Source organism: Hypanus sabinus, chromosome 12 (genome assembly GCF_030144855.1).
Source record: "Hypanus sabinus isolate sHypSab1 chromosome 12, sHypSab1.hap1, whole genome shotgun sequence".
Taxonomy (NCBI): Eukaryota; Metazoa; Chordata; class Chondrichthyes; order Myliobatiformes; family Dasyatidae; genus Hypanus; species Hypanus sabinus.
Genome location: NC_082717.1, coordinates 38478141 through 38501892, shown reverse-complemented (window position 1 = coordinate 38501892; position 23752 = coordinate 38478141).

Here is a 23752-nt window from a genome sequence, read left to right as displayed (position 1 = left end):
AGGCAAACCCTTTATGTATATTTAAACCAGAGGTTGACAGATTCTTGATTGATCAGAGCATGAACAGATACAGGCAGAAGACAGGAGATTGTATCTGAAGAAAATTGGATCAGCCATGATGAAATAGGGGTAGGCTCCATGGGCCAAATGGCCTAATTCTGCTCTTACGTTTTATGGTCTTGCGCCTGCTTTACCATTCAATAAAATTCTGACTGATTTCTTACCCGTCTGTTTCTATGTGAAATAAACCATTGTGCCCTAATACCCTTAAACACAAATCAGAGTTGCTGGATTGAGAAGGAGCACAGGAGCAGTGAATGAGAGAGCCTTCAAGCAAATACACTCAGTGGCCACTTCATTAGGTACTTGCTGAGTTCTGGAGAATGGAGCAATGGGACCATTCTGAAATGTGGTCAATGAATTTCTTTTGCAACTTTTATCTCCTGAGAAGAGGTGACACCAGTATTGAGTGGTAGCCAAGCCAGGAGAGCGTCAGATCTGGTATTCAGATGACGATGAGTAGGATAACCTTCATTTCAGCAGTTGCCAGGGCACTGCAAATGACTTGAGTGTTTTCTAGTGACTGAATAAAAATATCAGCCAGCTTTCCCACCCACTGACTCCTGCTTCAACAGCAGAGGAAGTTCAAGAAGGGGTTTGGCCAGATTGTTCTCAGCAGTCAACACTCATTTTGGGCTCACACTTGAAGAGCCTTTAAGCAAATAGACTATAAGTATAACCCAGGAGGATATAAAACTGTAAACTTGCAGGATCAGCAGAAATGAATCTGCATCGCTTATGCTGTTCATCCAAGCTCAGGGCAGCTGAAAATGTGTGGAAGCAGCTGCCACGTAGCAGGCAATATTTCAAGAGTGACAGTGGCTTGTTTTACAAGTGTGAACGGCCTATAAAGAGTCATGATTGACAAGCGCTCCAGGTGCCAGTACGTCTCAAAGCGTTCCCTCTGCAAAACGAGCAAATCCTGTAAGGCACCGAACAGCAGTGATCTGGCAAGACGTTGAAGGTGCTTGTGAGGAGGATATTGAGTGTTGATCCAATATTTACAATGTACAATATTTGTTACAATATTTACAGTTGTGGGATCAATGGGCTTGAAACTGTGTAAAACTGTTAGTGAAATTAGAGAGAAGGAACCTTCTCAAATTGCTGGTTTATTTTTAGCTGAGGGAAGTGATAAAGAAGGGTCTCATTACACTCAGATTTTTAATATAACGGTCTTCAAGGTCATTACCCTTCTCAGGAATCAAATTAACAAACACTATTAGCACTGTTGAATGTTCGAAGATGGAACAATTTAGAATGAGGAGCTGAAACCAATGATGTACAGGACACCCCAAAAAGAGAGTGTATGAAAGGATTGTCTTGGAATGACCATGACACTGAAAGCTGATGCATTTAGTAATTAGAAAATCCATAATTCTGAGAGACTGGTAGCTTTCCTGGGATATCACTCAATGCCTGTTGAGCCATGTCTATAACATTATTAGAAACTGCAGATATATAACATACAAAGTCTTTACCTGCACAGCAGGACCACAAATATTGAAGCATGGTACTCCTTTGGAATGCACCAAACCACCATAGCCATTATCACCAGTGGCTTAACAGCTCTAGAAACATCAGGAGCAGTGTGTTTAAGATTCAGAATAGTCAAAATCTAAACCAAACCCACCCCCCCCCACCCCAGTTCTAGCCATGCATGTCAGCATGAGAAACAATATAAGATATGAGGAGATACACTAATAATTTATTTTCTGTATTAAGGTTGACTGGTTCCTTATGTCATAGGTTATAATGAGCCAAATAACTTGACCTAGTTGTTCCAAGTCAATGAACAAGAAGTTGACAGAACCCGAACGCTTATGCCTGCACAGGTCTTCTGGTGATAAAACCCATGGATAGAGTGGACAGCCAGCACCTTTTTCCTAGAGTGGAAACGACTAATATGAGAGGGCATAATTTTTAGGTGATTAGATGAAAGTATAGGGGGGGATGTCAGAGGTAGTTTTTTTTTACACAGAGAATGGAAACTCCATGAAACAAGCTGCTGGATGGTAGTAGATACATTAGGGACATTTAAGAGTCCCTTATGGATGAAAGAGAAATGGAGGGCTATGTGAGAAGAGATTTCATCTTGGAGTATTTTAAAGGCAGTGCAACATTGTGGGCTGAAGGACCTGTACTATGCTGTACTGTTCTATGTTCTCAGTTACGCTCTTGTTATCCGTTCTGTTCACTTTGATTTACTGTATTCAAGGAATAAATTCATGCACATCCTGTATCCTATCTTATGTTCTGGCTAATTTTTAATATTTTGTCTAACTTTCAAATAGTTTAGTTGAAGAATCCCAGAGGTCCTTCAAAAGCAGTTGTTCTGGATTTTCAGCCTAAGTCTGCTTGCACTGTCAGTGAGTGCTCTTTGCTAGCTCTGTAGGGTAATTTCCCACAGTCACTTTAGTTGTATTTGTGGTCCTGTTCTCACCAGCCCCTACAGAAACTATCACTAGTGAGATCACAGCTCCTTTGCATAACCTACAAATAAAGTTCTGTGACCAATAATAAAATTCATGTGAAATGACAACTAGCTTCTGAAAGTTTAGTGTACACTTAGATTTTGAGAAGATAAAGATGCCAATTCTTCAGGTGTGCCCTGGTTCTTCCAAAAGTTAAAGATGAATATCCTCGACGTTGCAACTATCCAGCACGTGTGTTTTTACCAATGACAAGTCAGTCAAAGAGGAGTTTATCATTGCATGCACAAGTACATGTATGCACAGGTGCAATGAAAAAACTTACTTGTCACAGCATCATGGACAAGTTTAAGCGGCATTCATAAGAAAATGAAATTAAATAAAATCATGCATACACTTTTACAAGAAAGAAGACAGAATTAAAACAAAGTCCAATTTAGAGTAAAGTGTTTGAACGGTCATGATGTTGCTAAACTGTAGTGATTCAGGTTTTGATGATTAATTTAAGAACTAAGTGCCTGGAGGGAAGTAAGCGTTCTTGAACTTGGTTGTGTGGGACTTCAGGCTTCTTTACCTCCTACCTGATGGGTGCTGGAGAAAGATGACATGGTCTGGAAGGTGGGAATTTTTGATGATAGGTGATGCCTTCTTGAAGCCGTGCCTGCTATACATACTACTGATGGTGAATCCACTACTCTCTGCAATTTCTTATGTTCCTGTGCATTCAGATTGTCACTCCAGACCATGAAGCAATCAATCTGGAGACTTCCAACAGAACATCTGTTGAAATTTGTGAGTGTTCAGCCTCCTTGACCTCCTAAGAAATTAAAGACACTGAAATGCTTTCCTTATGATTGTATCTATGTGCTGGGCCCAAAACAGATCATCCAATATGTTATTGCCAAGGAATTTAAAGCTATTGACTCTCTCCACTGCCAATCCCCCAATGTAGATTGGCAAATGTTAGCCTTCCTCCCCCTTCCTGAAGTCAACAATCAGCTCTTCAATTTTGTTCATAAATTTGTATTTTTTCAATTTCAATTTATTAGCTGGATTTACGCTGACTGGTCTCATCATTAGGTGCCTCCTGGACATAATAAAGTGCCTGCTGAGTTTATGTTCCTTCCCCATTTCAATGATTGGTCTAAACAACATCTGAACCTCTTGACCACGTCTGCATGCTTTTACGTGTTAAGTTGCTGCCAAGTGATTGGCTAGTTAGATTTTTGCATTAATGATCATGTAGACAGGTGTACTTAATAAAGTCGGCACTGAGTGTAAGTTATAGCACTACCAAGATGGGATTTCACCTTGAGTCTTTGGATTGTTTGCCAGGTGTCTGTATTACTCGTAATACAGTAATAGTCATCTGTATTAATTTAACTAGAGTTGGCATTGATCACTGTAGTAACTTGTGGTTACGTTACTCACTTGATCAACAGCTCTGGATATCGGGGAACAAAGTAATCTTCAGGATGTTGTAATGTGACAGTTTAGTTTGAAGTTTAACTTTCCATTTAATGGATGTAAAATGGGAAATTATGGCTGTTAACATGAGAAATTATACTGAGCAGACATTTACTATATGTCTTCTAATCTAAGGTTTACTTTCCAAACTGCAATAAAACAACAAATGATATTTTTTGTAATAAATGACATATACTGCTGAAGGAAATATTGGATTCCATTAAACTCAATGCTTTATTTGTCTTTCTGAAAAAAATGAAATGAAAGAATTATGCAAATTATGCAAAATTATTTCTGAGCTTTGACGTATTCCACAGCCCAAGATTGGGCATGATCTCTTTTTTTTGGGTACATTTACATTTAACCTACAGAGTGCAGTAGGCCTGGGAAATGGTCCAGAATGTGACCCTACACCTGCCCATTTCCATCATCTGCAGAATCTCTTGGTCACCTATCTACAAGAAAGATGTAAATAAGATTGAAAGAGTGTAGAGAAAATTTACCATTATATTGCAGAGAGTTGTAGGGAAAGGTTGAGTTGGTTAAGACCTTACTCCCTTGAACGTAGAAGATTCAGGGGAGGTTGATTGAGATATACAAAATTATGAGGGGTATAGTTAGGGTAAGTGCAAGCAGGCTTTTTCCACTGAAGTCGGGTGAGACTACAACTAGAAGTCATGGGTTAAGGGTGAAAGGTGAAATGTTTAGGGGAACATGAGGGGGAACCTCTTCACTGAAAGAATGGTGATAGTGTGGAATGAGCTGCCAGCACAAGTGTTGGATGCAGCATCCATTACAACATTTAAGAGAAATTTGGAAAGGTACATGGATGAAAGGTGTATGGAGGGCTGTGGCTGGGTGCAGGTCAATAGGACTAGGCAGATTAATGGTTTGGCATGAAGTAGGTGGGCCAAAGGTCCTGTTTTTGTGTTGTAGTGGCCTATGGCTCTATTACTCTGGGATCTCACTTTCAAAATGTCATAAAGCACATTTACAGCCTTTTGTTGTTGCAATATTACTGTTCCAATGAGATCTAAAAGGTCTGAAAGCACATTCCTGGTTGCCAAATATTGTTGTTTGTAAAGTTTACTGTTGACAAAAAAGGTGACACTTCAATAAATAAGATTGATTCCAGAGCATTTACAGATGATTTTGCTTTCTGAGAGATTTTCTGGGGGGTGGGGTATTACACAGGCACAACCATGCATCCTGTCTGACTTGTACAATAAATGGGCATTGGGTTACAGGTTTAAACATTAACAAATCCTCCCTGAGATTAGAAATTGATATGTTCTGTTCTTTAGAACAGTGAAATAGATTTCAACAAAACTATGTCATGAAGGATTAGTTAATCCAAAGGGAAAACAAAATATATGCCCTGGGTACTTCCTTGGTGGTTCTCCCATTTTGGTGCTGAACTTGGTGACGGAAATCTCACTTACATCAATGAAATTTCTGCCAAACACCCACCAAAATATACGTAGCTGTTTTGGTGCTATTTGGAAATGAATCTTGAATGGCAACGTACTAACATGAGGAATTATTGTTAAAATAGTTATTTACATAATAATAGACAAAATCTGAAGTTATGTGCCAGGAGTGAGTGTTCAAGAAAAGTAGTAAACCTGTAGTTACTAGAAATGTGAAATAAAAATTAAAAATGCTGGAGATGCTCAGCAAGCAAGCAACATCTGTGGGGAGAGAAACTGAGTGAACAATTCCAATCAAAACTCATCTGTGGATCTGTTTTTATAAATTTCTAGTTGCAGGAGTCAAACAATTACAATCCAAGTCAGAGTTAATGGAAGTAATAATGCCCTGTCAGGCCCTGGGCATTTATCCACCCTAATTTACCTCAATACAGCAAATACCTCCTGCTCTGTAATCTGTTTAGGATCTATGATCTCGCTGCTGCATTTCTTCTCATCTATAAATTCTGTATCCATTTCCTGAGTAAATACAGATGCAAAAAACTAATTTAAGATCTTCCCATCTCTTTTAGCACCATGCACAAGTTACCACTCTGATCTTCCAGAGGACCAATTTTTTTTTCCTTGTTATTCTTTTGCTCTTGATATATTTGTAGAAGCCAATTAGGATTCTCCATTACATTGTCTGCTAGAGCAACCTCATGTCTTCTTTTAGCTCTCCTCATTTCCTTCTTAAGTATTCGTTTGCACTCCTCAAGTACCCCTTTTGCTCCTCTCTGCCTATACCTGCGAAGCACCACTTTCCTTTTCTTTACCAGGGCCTCAATCTCTCTTGGAAACCAAGGTTTCATTCATCTGTTATCCTTGCCTTTTATTCAGACAGGAAGATATAAACTTCGTACTTTCAAAATTTCAATTCGGAAGTCTCCTAATTGCCAGAAGACAACCTGTCACAATGAACACTTGCCAGATCCTTTCTGATACCATCATAATTGCCCCTTCTCTAGTTTAGAATCTCAGTCCGAGGACTGGACCTATCCTTTTCGATGATTGCCTTGAATCTACTGGCATTATGATCACTAGCTGTAAAGTGTTCCCCTGAACAAACTTCTGTCACCTGCCCTGTCTCATTCCCTAATAGATCTAGTGTTGCACTCTCTCTAGGTTGGATTTCTATATACTGATTAAGTACAATTTTTATATTTTTATTGAGTGTGATTTTTTTTGGCATATATCGCAATTCTCAAGTACAGTGTTCCTGTGTTTGAAATGGTCAAAGGTTGAAGTAGCAAGACCACCAACTATAACATTTGGCAACTATGTAACTTGTTGGTTCCTTCACTTCATCAACTGTAAAAGTTTGGCATTTACACCTCGAGTTCCTACTGTGATATTTACTTACAACCTTGAAGCACTTTTCTCTCATTTGTTTTATCTTTTATGACTCAATTTTCATGCCAGCACATGCTCCACTTAGCTGACTTTAACTTCTTCTTAAATGCTAGCTTGCTCTTTTGTGGTGTTTTGTTTTCTACGTCTGCATAAGGACTTCTTATTTTTTATATTTTTATCAAGTGTGGATATAAATACAAATGACCCTCCCTGTTTGAGAAGTCAGAGAATGTATCACCATTCCTTCACTCTCACTGTGTGAGGGTTCTGAAATTTCTCACCGAACAGCATGTTGGGTCTACTATTGAAACAGAAATTTAGTTTCAAGGAAAGTGACGTCGAATATCACGCCATAGCAATTGTGATGTGCAATAAATGTGGTCTTGTTGGTGGTATTTGTTTTCCAGAATGAAGTAAAACCATGCTATCATGAATTACGGTTCCCAGCGAGACGCATGGAACCATAATTATTTAATGATACTAAAGATGATAATGGTAACGTTTAATCTTTTAAAAGGCTACAATTTTTTTCCTGTAATCCTCAATGGTCCCATTACATTTATTGTCCTTATTTTATCCCTGCTTCATTTCCTATGGACACTCAGCCAAACCACATTAAATTCTTAGCTTCTTTAGCCAGAACAAATTTTTGTGGGTTATTTTGTTATCCCATCTGGCACAGTCACAGAATGCTTTACTCTGAGCATAATGCTGTTCTTCATTCTATTTTCCTTCAGTTTTCTATGTGTTATTCAAGCTCAAACACTTGTCTCAGTTCCTTTTACCTGGAGACTGCATTATTTGAACATCAGGACACCTTGCCCAAGCCACACACAGCGTAAAATTATTAGAATCAGGCAGAAAAGAAAATGGCCGCTATTTGTATAAATAATCACATGGATTTCAAATATATAACCATAAACATGTCCATATGACATGTGCATAAATACAGCTGATAAACAGCATATTAAACTATTTCCATGTTCTGCCCATACACTTAATAACTTGGAACCTCTTGGGATATGGGTCTGATCACAGAGTGAATAGTGAGGCCTAGCAAGTCTTCAGTAGGGAGTAAGTCTCACCTGATATTTTATAGAAGCGTGGCTGTGGAATATCCAAATGCTCTTTGCTGTCTAGGCTTTTGAATTGTTTGTAAATACCTATAGTAGTCCAATACATTTTGCAAATTGAATAATTAAGTATTTTTTCTTTAAAATTGTTTTTGTGTAAAAATACTGAAAAATATTTTTTTTTAAATATTAAATGTAAGCACAGAATTGTATTTGCCTTTCTTCGCTGGCTTTCTCCCTCACATGAAATTACTCTCTGGAGTAAAGCCAAGGGGTCAGATGCAAAATGCATTTCATCCTTCATTTCTCTGTTGCTGGAATCATTGGTGAATCCAAAAGGTGGAAACAGGTAGCCCAATGCAACCATTGCTTGCAACGAAATTGCTGCAAGTCTCATCAGCGTCTGTGAAGTCGGAACCCTACTGAACAACGGATATGGGAAGCCTTGCGTTGCACTGCTTCTGGTGCAGCTGTGCAACTAGAGATGCTTTGGTGGCTTCTGCATTCTAATCTTACCAAGCCTACTGAATACGGTTCCTCAGACTGACTTTGAAGCCATTGTACTTCACTCAGAGGATGGGGAAGCTTTGGACCTTTTACCTCAGTGGCTGCATGAGTTCAGTTGTTGAGTTAAGACAGATTGTGATGGATTACTTTACATATAGGAAATCTGGGGATAAAGGGATAGGCTAGGAAAATGGCACAGAGGCTGTGATCTACCAGATTTGAGTAGCGAAAGGCAAAGTCTGCAAATGTTCAGCATTAATGCTGAGTCTCTCAAATCAACAAACAAGAGAAATTCTGCAGATGCTGAAAATCCGAGCAACACAGACAAAATGCTGAGGAACTCAGCAGGCCAGGCAGCATCTATGGAAAAAAGTAGTCAACAGTTTGGGCCAAAACTCTTCAGCAGGACTGAAGAAAAAAAGGTGAGGAGTAGATTTGAAAGGTGAGGGGAGGGAGAGGGAAATGCCAGGCAATAGGAATGGGAATGGGAAGTGGAATTACAATGGGTGGCCACTGGGAGATCCCAACTGTTCTGGCAGATGGAGCATAGATGCTCAGTGAAGCGGTCTCGCAGTCTACGTTGGGTCTCACTGATATATAAGAGGCCACATCAGGAACACCAAACACAGTGTATGACCCCAACAGAAGTGTTGCCTCACCTGGAAGGACAATTCAAAGTTAGCACAGTTTCCCCTGAGGTTTATAGACTGTAAGAATCAAAGCAAGAGAAGGCCTTTTGGCCTCTTATATCTTCCCCTCCATTCAATAAAACCAAGGATGATCTTTTAAGTCTTACCATTTTCTTGCAGTAAGATCATATCCCTTAATTCTCTCACCGGACAGCAAATTTTTTCAAACATGTTGCTTCCTCAGAAATTTCTTTGTTGATATGACAGAATACTTAAAGTTGAACACAAATATAATTTCAGACTAATGGTATCATGTAGGAATGTGTAGATACAAGAAATTAACTATTTTTGAATATAATGCATTTAATTGCATAATGGTGCTGACTATTTGCAATAGTTCAACTAAGCTACAGATGTTTTGTTGATGACTTTTATTTGTACTCAGTGTCTGATGCTTCTTGCTTAAGTGTCCAACAATAATCAGCCTGCATTGATGGATTCCAGTTGCCCTGATACCACTTCTCCATGACTGCAATGTCCTGGAGAAACCTTACACCATGCTCATCACTGACAGTGCCATGATTCGCGGGAAAGATATCCGAATGAGAATGCAGGAAATGAATCTTTAGTGACATGTTGCACTTCCTGGTTTTGTATGTTGTCAACCAGCTGTGCATAGTTTGGTGCTCTGTAGCTGGCAAAAAAATTTCAACTACATCCTTGAATGCCTTCCATGCGATTTTCACTGGTCCCACTGGAACTTCTTCAAATTGTCTGTCATTGTGGATGACCTGTTTGATTCGTGAACAAACAAAAATGCTTTCCTTAATCTTGGCATCAGTTATTCTGGAAAACATCTGTTTCAAATACCAAAATCCTTTATCTTCCTTCTTCATCGCTTTCACAAATTTTTTCATAAGGATCAGTTATGAAGAGGAGGCAAAAGTATCTTTGTTGGATCTACAGGTGGCTTATGTGCCACAGTTTTCTGCTTGTGGGGCGATCAGCCTTTATTAATGTAATGAGATTCTTTAGCACGGCTGTCTCATTTGCAAATAAAACAACGGTACCTGATCTGTCCGAGCTGCGAAGCTACCACTTTTGATCACCACAGATGTTCCAGTTGTAGTTGCTGTACTGCATGCGTTTTAACAAAACTTCCAGATGTTGGTAGTTTTCTTTCACCTGTACTGCAGAGCCGATTGGTGTTGAAGGGTGGCCACATTGCATTGTACAGCAGCCCAGTTTCAGACTGAACACTGAAGATAAATATCAATAAGAAGACACCATTGCTGTGGGTCATACTGGCAACCCAAAGCATGCAACAGGTATGCCTAGTCAAGATAGAAAAGTTTTCAGTTTACCATTGTAGCAACATTTTAATTGATATGAATTTTGAATTGAAATTACAAATACAGGTGATTCCAAATAAAAAATGGTGTGTGATTCAAGGTGATTTTCATGATCAGCAGCCCAAAGTCCAAAAGACACACCCGAAGGTATTCAGGCAGCAAAATATTTGTTGTTCAGTGTTAACTGAGACTTCTGTCCTGACCGTGCTCTGTGACAGTGCCCCCACACTATTTCAGTAGAAAATTCTAAAATTTCACTCCCTCTTCGGTGAAAGAATTTCTTCTCATTTCAGTCCAGAGTGGCAAGCCCTTCATGGTGAGGCAGTGATGCTTGATTTCCAACACCTCAGCCAGGGGATGCCCCAGTTCTTCCATTCGGTCTTTCCCCTCAGAAACTTTCAGTGACATCACCTCTCACTCCTAAACACATAGAGTTTATTCTCATCCAGATCTCTCCTCATCTGACAAACAAATCCCAGGAATTAATCCAGTGAGACTTTGCTGTATTCTGTCAAGTATAAGTATACTCAACTTTCAAAAGGAAGACCATGACAGGGTTACACGGTATTCCAACTGCGGTCTCACCAGATCTCTCAGCCAAAATACCATTATTTCCATAATTCTTTGGTGAACCTGCATATTAATTGGGGAAGTTCTGGGAAAGTGTCACTGACCTGAAATGTTGACTGGTTTCTCTTTTCACAAAATGCTGCTTGACTGGCCAAGTTCTTTCAGCATTTCTGTTTTTACTGTATGTTAACTTCCAGGAATCTTTACACAAGGATACCCAGGCCCCTCTGAGCCCCAATACCATTCGGTCTCCTGTCATTTTAAAAACATTCCCCAATTCCATTTTTGAATCACTGCTTTGGGTAGGTGAAGGAAGTGTGTTCAATTGTTGTGCTACTCCGTTCTTGTCCTTAGCTTGTGCACAGTGTCTGTATTAATTATCCTTGTTTCACTAGAAGCCATCTTGCTGGCTTCATGGCTTTTCAAATAACAATGGCAGCATTGACTAACATACAGTGGCTTAATCATGAGTTGCCATCACAACAAGTATGTACATAAATAATTTAATTGTTATCTTCACAATTCAGCCATAAATAGTCCCTTTTCGTGAAAGGCCATCATTGAGTTTGAAAAGATGCACTCTATAATTCTTTGGGAAAATCATGGCAATGGTCAATATCAAAGTGTTTCGTGATACATTTGTTGACCGTTGAACAGAATGACATGATGCCAGTGTATATCTTCCCCCTTGGAATGGTTTGACATGTGAAAGGTCAGTGAAGCTGGTGACAGAAGGGATTGTTGGCATGTCCTGATGTCTCTGTCCAGTTTGATTTCTGTCATCTTGCTCTTCGTGAACTGCCTGGGAGTCAAGTTCAATATCATATTCACAATTCTTCTCAAGGTGATGTACATGGACCTATGGAAGTGGACGGTTTTCACTGTTCTTCTTAATTTGGATTTTGAATTAAAGAATCACTCTTCCAACCAAAAAAAGCAAAAAAAAAGTGCAAGTAATTGTCTTGGAAATTTTTGTAATCGCAAGACCCTGTTGGTTATTGGTAACATAGAACACTGCGAGTCCGCTCACTGGCTCATTGGTGAGACCGACAGTTGGGGAGCCTCAGTTATGGTGAGGACTAGGCCCGAGTGTGGCAGCTGACTGAGAAGGGGGACGCTGTGACGGTGTGGGAGATCCTCTGTGGTTCTGTGGGGGCGCTCTGAAATCTGTACTTGATTTGGAGGCTGTCCTCCAGTGTTCACTCTTTGATGTTCGCTAGTGTCTGCTCAGTACTGCCCTCCAGTGTTTACTTTGTGGAAAAACAAGCTGGAAGCAGACAACTTACCATCAATTCTACAGTGATGCCACTCAGGGTCTTGGGCTATGTTATTTTTGTTTTCTTTGTGACTGTATGTTTTTCTGAAATTGTAACCATATGTTTCATTCCTGGTGCTGTCTGTAAGGCGTTTGTACATTGTCCCTGTGACTCTGTGGGTTTCCATCAGGTGCCCTGGTTTCCTCTCACAGTCCAAAGACATACCGGTTAGTAGGTAATTGGTCATGGTAAATTGCCCCGTCAGTAGGCTAAAGTTATATTGGGGGGTGCTGCATGGCAGGACTCAAAGGGACAGAGGTTGTACCTCAATAAATAAATATGTGCTGTTGGTGCTGTTTCATTTGTACATATATTCATGTATGGTGAGTAATTAAACTTGAACTTGAACTCTTCAGGAACATGCACATTTGAGGGATTTGCATGTTAATTGGACCTCAACGAGTTTTGTTTGCAAATGTCTCAGCCACAGTGGGGGAGATTATTAGCCACTCTGTTTTTGAAGCCCAGGTCTCAGTGACACATAATGTAGATATAGAGAGCTGAATGATCAACAGCATATGGTAACCAAAGTTAGTATATTGGCCTCTTCATGATCCCATGTAATCACAAAAAAACTGTATCGTTTATTTTATATACTGTAATGTCTTAGGCACATATAAAAAATTCTGTAAATCAAAGATGCTTTCAAAAATAATGAAATGAAAGGTTCCAAATATCAAAAATACACTCTAAAGAGTAGTAAACAGTAGAAACTATATCAAATCAATATTTGGTGTGACCACCCTCTTCCTTTAAAACTGCAACAATACTCTTTGTACACTGTGGTGCAGTTTTATAAGAAAACCGGCTGGTAGGTTGCTCCAAGCATTGTGGAGAATTTGCAACAATTCTTCAGCAGACTTTAGCTGCTTCTGTCTCTCCAGGTAATCCCAGACAGCCTCGACGATGTTCAGATCAGGGCTGTTTGGAGGCCACACCACCTGAAACCATATTAAAATTCTAGAGTGCCCAAGTCTTGGGGCCCATGCACAGTACTATGTATACAGTAGTGCCAATTTTCTTCTAAAACTGTGTGAGAATTGATGGAGTTTAAAGGTAAAGGGTGGTCACACCAAATATTGATTTGAATTAGTTCTTTACTGTTTACTGCTCTTTATAGTAAAATTCTTGATATTTAGAAACATCTAATTTCATTGTTGTTGAAAACATTTTCACTTTACGGAATTTTGTTACATGTGCCTAAGACTTTTGCACTCCTGTATTTTTATAAAATATGTTTTATATTTTCTCATTGGAAACTTCATAATTGAAAATCTTTTAAGATCTCTTTTATAAACTAGTGTTACAATGTTCTGTATTACAAAGTATTGCTGGTTGAGTAAAATAGTTTCTTTCACTTTGTGCACGGTGGGAGATAAAGTAGAAAGTCATTGCTGAACAGCATGATCTGAGTAAACAATTGCCACCTCTGCAGAAATCCACCTCATGGTGTGACTATCTTTTACTGTTGAGCTGGGGATCCCCACTGTCTACATGGAGATAGTTAAGTGACATTCTTAATTATCATTTTAAGTGCATTCAATCGCAAGTGTTACAGAGAAGGGTGCACAACAAAAAAAGTTTCTGTAAACCTGGCTTTGCATTCTACTATTGTCTGAGCTACTTTATTGATAGGTCTCTGCATGTAGGGCTCACATGCAGAGAGAAAGACTACATAAACCACAAGTTCCTCTCCACTATCATTAATTGTTCTTTAATGTCTGCATAATTAAGAGATGAAGTTCCTAATGCCCCGATAAAAAGATGGTCTTCGTTAAAATTTTGATCTCCTTAAAGGAGCAAACTATTTGCTTGGATGGATAAGCAACCTTGTGGCTGTTCCCAGTTCTTCTGTAAACCTTTGCAAAGGGATTTGTGTTTTTCTGGGCTGCCTAAGAGAGCAGACAGTTTAAATTTATTCATCCACAAGTTAATCTTTTCTGACAGAGACTGTACTGTACTACAGGGCCACAGTACTGCACTGAGCAATGAACATGGATGAAAACTTGGACTCGTTTTGTCAGATTTGAGATGGACTCATCAGCAATCCTTCGTATTTTATTAAGAATATAGTTTATGTTAACTTAAGCTATGTCAAATATGTTGTTCTCACCTGTAACATACGGTGCTGCTGCAACAAGCTGACCTTCATGGCATTTATATTCTATGTATGTATGTATGAATGCCTATGAGTACAATAAACATGACTTCAGTTTGCTGCCTCTCCTATCCCCATCATCTCTCCGTATGGGCTTCACTGTTGTCATTACAGCAAAGGCTTTTGTGGTGACAAGAGTGTCAAGGATGAAAGGGTGGATAAACTAACCAAGCCACTGTCAAAGGTCAAATACATAAACTGCCCTTTGGAAAGTGCCGTAACACACTGGAAGATCTACTTAGCAGCCCATTTCTTCACTGAAATTGCCTTCCTTTTTCAGCTCTCTGCCCATACTTCTGAATGTAAGTTATGCCTGCTTTCTTACTCACATTTCCTACACTGGGTTTTACAGGTAAGTGGGAAAAGTTAATTCAATTCTTATTTGTCTGCAAATTCACAATGCTTTTCCTCAAGGCTGCATGATATCCATTATCACATAGGCTTTCTGGTCCCATATACTTAGCAACTGCAATTCGAAGAAGATGTCTGGTACCAATCCTTTACTGTTATTGTTCACAGATGTCCAGCGTCAGCAGCATTTTACCTTTACGGTACCTTGACAAAGTATTCAGCCCCCACATCTATTTTCACATTTTACTGTTTCATTTTCTAAATTGAAAATATATTGAAGTAGGACTTTTGAGCTAATCTACAAAACATTGTGCACTATGTCAAATCAAAAGAAAAATTCCAAAATCTGCCATCAATTTACTAAAAATTAAAAGCCAAACTCATGAGGCTGAAAAAGTATTCATACCCTTTGTAATCACTATGCTAACTTTCCTCAGGTGCAATATTATACATTATCCTACCAACTCACCCAATTCATTGATGTAGAAAATTGGAGGATCACCTGCTTTCAATGAATTCATAAGAATAAATACCCCCTCTCTCTGTAAGGTCCAACAGTATGGCAGATTTTCCCAGACCAAACCAAAATGAAGACTAAATCAAGACAAGTCAGAGAAGAGATAATGAACTTAGTCGCTGGAGAAAAATGACACTTGTAAGAGAGGCAACAGTGATGCCAACGGTTGCTCTGAGTGAGCTTCAGAAGTCAATGGCTACAAATGGAGATGAGGTTGATGGTTCTTAAAGGCTTTTCACAAAAGGGTATTTATGGAAGAGTGGCAAGGAAGAAGCCATGGCTAAAAAAAAAGCAAATTTCTGATTGTAAAGATCTAGAAAAGTGAGGTCAGCTTAGAAGATAAGATGTGGAAGTAGTCCTGTGGTCGGATGAGACTAAACTGCAACCTTTTGGTCTCAACACTAAGCAGTAAGTGTAGTATAAATCTAATCCTGCAGTCAGCTAGGTAACCACCATCCCTACTGTAATGTATGTTGAGCTAGCATCATGCTATTGGGATGCTTTTCAACAGCAGGGTCTGAAAATCTGATCAGGTTTGATGGGAACATGAATACTGCTAAAGTACAGAGAGATCCTGGATAAAAACCTGCTAGACTCTGCCAGAAAGCTTAAACTGGGGAGGAAGTTTGTCTTTCGTCTGGATAATGACCCAAAGAACACTGCCAGAGTAACAATGGAGTGGCTTCAAATGAAGAAAATTGATGTCCTTGAGTGACCCAGTCAGAGTCCTGGCCTTAACCCAATTGAACATCTCTGGCAAGACCTCACGTTTGCTGTCTGCCGCTGCTTCCCTACCAACCTGCAATCTTGCAAATTTTGCTCCATCACATTGTACAAAGCTAATGGACTTATCCAAAACACTGTGAGAGGTAGTTCAACTAAATACTGTTGAAGGAACACACACAAAATGCTGGTAAAGCTCTGCAGGCCGGGCAGTATCTATGGAAATAAGTAAACAGTTGATGTTATGGACTAAGATCCTTTATCAGGCCTGCTCAACCAGGGGGATGAATACTTTTGAACTGCTAACATTTCAGTTTTTGAATTTTTAGTTTTTCATGCTTTACAATTTACCCTTTTATTTGGGCTCCACTGGGAAAAATGAGTGATCCATGATTAAAAATTCTCAGTTGAATTTATCAAAATGTATTGTTTTAATGTTTATTTAGGTGAACAAAGGGTTGGGGGCTGAATAATTTTACATGGCAATGTATGTGTATATATGTACATAATATCACATAATATATCCTGCTCACCCGACCGGGAACATCTAGGGCACAGGTGTTATCCGTTTTATCTGCTGAGGGAGCTTTCATACATCATCCTAGTAGTGGTGTGCATTCCAACCCTGACCAACATCAGACAGGTTCTAGATGGCTGAGCACCATGATGAGCATGGGACTTCAACCAGGCCAACTTGAAGAAGCCTCTGACCAGCTCACCTGTGCAGCCAGAGGAGCCAACACTCTTGACTTCTGTTATACCGTCATCAAGAACGCTTACCGTGTGATCCAATGCCTGCACTTTGGAAAGTTCGGAAACCTGGCTGTACTTCTACTTGGCTGACACAGGCGAACTTACAGGACTGTTTTGAGTTCATAGACTGAACAATATTCAGGGATTCATCTTCAAATCAGAATTGATATGCCACAGTTGTCAGCGACTTCATCAAGACCTGTGTGGATGAAGAACATGCCGGACATGCCCAAGCCAAAAGTCATGGATGAAACAGGAGATTCATAGTCTGCTGAGGGCTAAATCTGTGGCATTCAAGACCAGTCATCCAGAACTATACAAGAGGTCCAGCTACAACCTGTGGAAGATATTTTAAGACCGAGAAAACAACTCCAGTTGAAGCTGGAGATGATGTCAGATGCCAGTCAGTTCTGGCAGGGTTTGCACAGCAATACTTCCTACAAGGCAAAACTTAACATCATGAATGGCAGTGATGCTTCACTCCCAGATGAGCTCAATGTCTTTGAAAGGGAGAATAAAACTACACCTGTGCGAATCCCTGCAGCATCTGGTGACCCTGTGATCTCTGTCTCAGAGGCTGATGTCAGAATATCTTTCAAGGGGGTGAACCCTTGCAAGGCGTCAGGTCCTGATGGAGTCTCTAATAGAGCCAATCAATTGGTGGGAGAGTTCAAGGACATTTTCAATCTCCCAGTGCTGCAGTATGTGTTTCCCTCCTGCTCCAAAATAGAGACAATCATACCGGTGCATAAGAAGTGCACGGTGAGCTGTCTCAATGACTATTGCCCAGCTGTACTCACATCTGTTGTGATAAAGTGCTTTGAGAGATGGGCTGTGGCCAGAAATAACCTGCCTAAGCAAGGACCTGGGCCCACTGGAATTTGCCTATTGCCACAGTAGGTTACAGTGGGTGTCATCTCACTGGCTTTCCACTCGGCCTTGGATCACCTAGATAATAGCAATGTCTATGTCAGGCAGCTATTTATTAATTATAGTTCAGCTTTCAAAACGATCATTCTCTCAGAACCAATCAACAAGCTCCAAAACCTAGGTCTCTGTACCTCCCTCTGCAACTGGATCCTTGACTTCCTCATCAGGAGATCAGTCAGTGCAGATCGGAAATAACATCTCTTGCTCACCAACATTGGTGTACCTCAAGGATGCATGCTTAGCCCACTGCTCTACTCTCTCTACACCCACAACTGTGAGGCTAGGCACAGCAAATGCCAGCTATAAAGTTGCCGAGGACAACAACTATTGTTGGCAGAATTTCAGATGGCAATAAGGAAGTGTAGAAGAGTGAGATGGATCAACTAATTGAGTGGTGTCACAACAACCTTGCACTTAATGTTAGTAAGTCTAAGGAATTGATTGTGGACTTCACGAAAGGAAAGTCAAGTCCTCATTAGGGGATCAGCAGTGAAAAGAGTGACAGTTTCATATTCCTGGATGTCAACATCTCTGAAGAATTTTCCTGAGCCCAACATTTTGATGCAATTACAAAGAAGGCACAACAATGGCTATATTTCATTAGGAGCTCCAGGAGACTTGGTGTGTCACCAAAGACTCTAGCAAATTTAATCAGATGTAGCATGGAAAGCATTCTAACTGGCTCATCCCTGTTTGATATGGAGAGGCCACTGCACAGGATTGGAAAAATCTGCAGAATGGTGCAGACTCAGCCTGCTCCATCATGGGCACTACCTTCTCCAGCATCTTCAAAAGGGTCCGTCATTAAGGACCCCCATCACCCAAGACATGCCGTCTTCTCATTGAAGTCATCAAGAAAGAGATACAAGAGCCTGAACACACACACACACACACACACACACACACACACACATACACACACACACACACACACACACACACACACACACACAAACACACACACACACACACACACACACACATTCTCTCTCTCTCTCTTTCTCTCTCCCTCCCTCCCTCCCCCTCTCCCTCCCTGTTCTCCAATATTTGATTCCTCAATGGACAATGAACCCCTGCACACTGCTTCACTACTTTTTTTCCTCTCTTTTTGCTCTACTTGTTTAATTGTTCAGATTATTTTCTCATTGTAGTCTGTAGTTTTCTTATTATTATGTATTTCAGGGTACTGCTGCCACAAGTTAATAGATTTCACAACATATGTCAGTTATATTAAACCTGATTCTAATTCTGATTCTTTTTTTTATTTATTAAATTTTAGAAATTACAAAGAATAAATGTAATAGTAAAATAGTAAGAAAGATAATACTAACCCTCCCCCTCCCCTTAACCCTCCCCCCTTAACCCTTATCTAAAGAGAAAAAAAGAAAGAAGAGAAAGATTGCCTGGATATCGGAGGATCTCCACATGCTCCATGGAGTTCAAAATAATTTTGATATTTATTTTTTACTTTCCCCAATTACTATAATTTTATCTTCAAAGGATCTATGTATTTAATCCTATCTTTTGTAAGTATGGGAGCCAAATTTTCAAAAATATATCATATTCATTTCTTAAATTATATGTAATTTTTTCAAATGGAATACAACTATGTATTTCATTATTCCAATGATCCATAGTTAAATATAAATCAGATTTCCAACTAACTGCGATAACTTTTTTGGCTACTGCCAATGCAATTTTTATAAATTTTTTCTGATACTTGTTCAATTTAAGTTTCGGTATTGTCCCTTCAATGTCTCCTAATAAAAATAATAGTGGACTATGTGGGAGTTGTACTCCCGTAATCTGTTCCAATAAAAGTCTTAAATTTATCCAAAATGGTTGAATTTTAAAACAAGACCAAGTAGAATGTAAAAAGGTACCAATTTCTTGATTCCATCGAAAACATTGGTCAGACATATTTGAATTTAATCTATTTATTTTTTGTGGTGTTATATATAATTGATGTAAAAAAATTATATTGTATTAATCTAAGTCGAACATTTATTGTATTTCTCATACTATCAAAACATAATCTTGACCAGTTTTTCCCATCAACTTTAACATTCAAATCGGATTCCCATTTTTGTCTTGATTTATGAATTCCTAATTTAATTATTTGCTTTTGAATCAAATTATACATACAAGATGTAATTTTTTTAAATTCTTCCTTTCTGAATCAATATTTCTATTTCACTAGGTTTTGGCATCAACATTGTTTGTCCCAGCTTTTCTCGTAAATAGGCTCTTAATTGAAAATAACAGAAAAGAGTGTTATTTGATTTTATATTTATTTTTTAATTGATCAAACGACATCAATATACCTCCTTCAAAACAATCACCTATATATTTAATCCCCTTTTGGAACCAATTATGTAAAAGTTTATTGCCCATTGTAAAAGGAATAAGCCTATTCTGAATTAAAGTTCTTTTTGCTAATAAAGATTTCTTTATCTCATCATCCATATTTACCTTATTCCATAAATCAATCGTGTCTTAATAAAGGAGATTCTTTTTTTTCCCATATCCATTTGGATTCCCATTTATATATAAAATCTTCTTTCTCCTATCTTATCCAATTCTATTTTAATCCATGCCAATTTTTCTTCATCAAAAAAGACGCAATAAATCTAAGTTGATTTGCTTTATAATAATTCTTAAAATTTGGAAGTTGTAACCCTCCTAGATCAAATTTACATGTCAATTTTTCCAATGATATTCTTGACATCTTACCTTTCCAAAGGAATTTCCTTACATATTTATTCAGTTCTTGAAAAAACTTCTGAGGTAATTGTATTGGTAAATTTTGAAATAAATATTGCAATCTAGGAAATATATTCATTTTTACAGTGTTAACTCCACCTATTAATGTTATTGGTAACATCATCCATTTATCAAGATCCTCTTTTATTTTTTTTTAATAATGGCAAATAATTTTGTTTATATAATTTTTTTTACATCATTATCAACTCTAATACCTAAATATTTTATCCCATTCATTGACCATCTAAATTGAGTTGCTAATCGACATTGATTGTAATAATTCTGATAAATATCCACATTGATTACACTGCAGAACATATATTTTAAAGGACCAAAGTTAAGAAAAAAAAACCCTAATCTACTCCTACTCATATGGTTCAGTCTTGATAAAACATTTTCTCCCCTGGAACACAGGTCAATTCACAAAGCCTTCCTTCAGCAATTAACTTTTAATTAAGCTTTTTTTTCCCAACCGAGCCTGCACAGGAAGTGTTTGAAAATGGCCTCAAAGAGGCAGGTCATCTTAATATCTGAACTTCACAAGAAACCTGAAATCTCTGGATTTATATGAACATTGGATTAGCAATATAATGTGTTCTCAAAAGCAATTATTATTTGTAAGTTTAAGCATAAATCATTCAGAAAATAAATTATTCCAGTGAATGAATTGATAGAAGGCTTCACTTGCCATTATTTTATTCCAAAGCAAGTCCCAGAGAGATCTGGGGTAGGCATGTTTAAAGAAAACAGGCTGTTCATTTCAAATTCAACTCATATGACTAAAGAAGGAAAATAATAATTTTAATAGAAAAGCAACATTGCCAATGAAAGATGAATATGCCATAATCACTGCAAGTGCCCAAGACTGAGGATGGATGACTTCCATTCTACTTGTGAGAGTGTGTCGGAGAGTGTGTGAGATGAATGCTCCCATGCCATCTCTGATGCTCCCTCTCCACTCCAAGTGATAATGGCTCAGAGATCCCCAACAGCCCAGGAAAGGTACTTTCTCAAGGAGGCTTTGAGAACATCCTGGAATGGCTACCAGCCGGCAAGCTTGTCCACGATCAGGCTTGGAGTGTTGGCTTCGGGAGTCTGGTGCTGGCATGGAAACAAGGTAGACTGTTCAAAGGATTGAGTGGGTGATATTATTGCCCCCTTGTTGGGGATATTGGCCCCCATAGCGGCCGCTAAACTTATCCTGTTCGTGGACTGGCGGAGGCAGCATTGGTGGTGGCACCTGCAGCACTCTAGGGTACTTGCTGTGTGTGGTCTGTGCTGACAGGAAGGAGAGATTCATCATGGCTGGTAAATCAGGAGCTCTCTGCAGGGTTGGAGGCAAGTTGGATTAAGCAACTGGTCACTCAGTGATGCTGGGGGACAGTACTTGCATTTCAACTTGGATCAATTGTTTCAACGAGGATTCGGAGTAGAAATACTGAGACAGGAATCCTGGGTCCAGCTCTCGTGTTTTACAATTTAACAAGTGCCACGCCGTTTATTATATTCTTCTGACAAGCAGCGTACTTGACTTTAAAAAGTACAGCTATTTACTAGAACACTCCGAAAGAAATAACTTAAAATATTTCCACACCCTTCAAGTTCTTTACGGTTTCCTGATGGATTTAACACAATTGTGAAAAGCCTGCTCCACCTCGATTATTTTCACAGGTTGCAAATGAAAGCACCCGATAGCGTAACTCGGTGCAATTTTCTGTCAGCAATGACCACCCCGACCAGAATTTTAACACAGTTTTATCTAATCTATGTAGCCCTCTCTACACGACGCAGCATTAATTTAATGCACGTTTCAACACAAGGTTGTGTCCAGCATAAACGGATAAATAGACCTCACAGCATAACAAGCTTGCAACCGATCCATTAATGCCGGAAGTACGAGTATTTCAATTTGGGAGAATGCTAAAAGGCATCGAATACTCCAAAGCCTGATTCAAGGACAGTTTACTTCCAAACTCGAGGAAATCTGCAGATGCTGGAAATTCAAACAACAACACACACAAAATGCTGGTAGAGCACAGCAGGCTAGGCAGCATCTATAGGGAGAAGCGCTGTCGACGTTACGGACCGAGACCGTATAGATGCTGCCTAGCCTGCTGTGTTCTACCAGCATTTTGTGTGTGTTGTTTTTACTTCCAAACTGTTCGTTTCGAATTATTGAGAGGATCACATTATTAAGTAATTATTCAAGTTGAAACATTGTTCCGACATCTCGAAGTGCTAACATGAAAAGCATTTAATTATATTCCATGCATATTATAGTTTACGAGAGCTAGTTAAGAATACGTTTTTCATGTAACACACCTGTACAGCTATCAGTACTTACAGCAATTCAAAAAATCCAAGTGTTGTGATTATCGAAGATACGGTACATTCTGCATGCTGAATTTGGGTGGGCTATAGTTGGGAATTTTAACATGTGATTAAGTATTGTGAAATTATTTTTTCCAGTCTGATTCCCCTCATTTTGTTAATTGGTGTTCCGTATCTTTGGGAGCCTCGGGGAAATCACCTGTGAAATTAATTCCATTTCAGACATCAAATGCCTGGTTACAATTGTGCATATGATTCGGGTTATAAAACTCTGTACGCGCGCCGTGCTGTATCAGTGAAGGAAAAATACATGGATTCTGAATTGTTTATCTTAGTTTGTAACTCCCACGGCATGGAATCCGGTCCGCCTGACTTTGACTTCAGTAACTGCATGTTTCCTATATTTTTCCCGTGTGAGATGTACAGATATATAAATGGATCCGCTCGGCGAAAATGTGAACAATCACTATCTTAAATCATTAATACTTGGAATCGTGATCGTTCCCAATAAACACCAATTAGTCCGTCCATTTGGATTCGTTTTATTTTAACGAGGTAGAAATCTGTAACCATATATAGCTGCAATCAGCTTGCATGTACAAGCGGGCGCCGAGAGAAAATGCCAAAATCCATTTGACATCAAGTCCGCCAGATGATGAAAAAAAAGAATATATACAAACAGCTTTTCCTTCTAAATAATATACTACTGAAAAGAAGGCAGAGTGCAATAACGTGCCTCTTGCATTACGCACCATGTTGCGGTTATCTATCTGTTAATGTGCAAATACTTCTATTAATGGTGCATACGAATTCTATGTTGAACTAACGTTACTCTCATTGATCTGCTCACCGAAGGTCCGCACTGAATTCTGAAATCAAAGAATGCCATTAGTACAGATGTGAGAGCCTGCCAAACAACATTACTGCCATAGGAAAAACACAGGGAGAGTGAAAGGCGATGCTTGAGGATATGGAAACAACGAGAACTTCCTAACTGT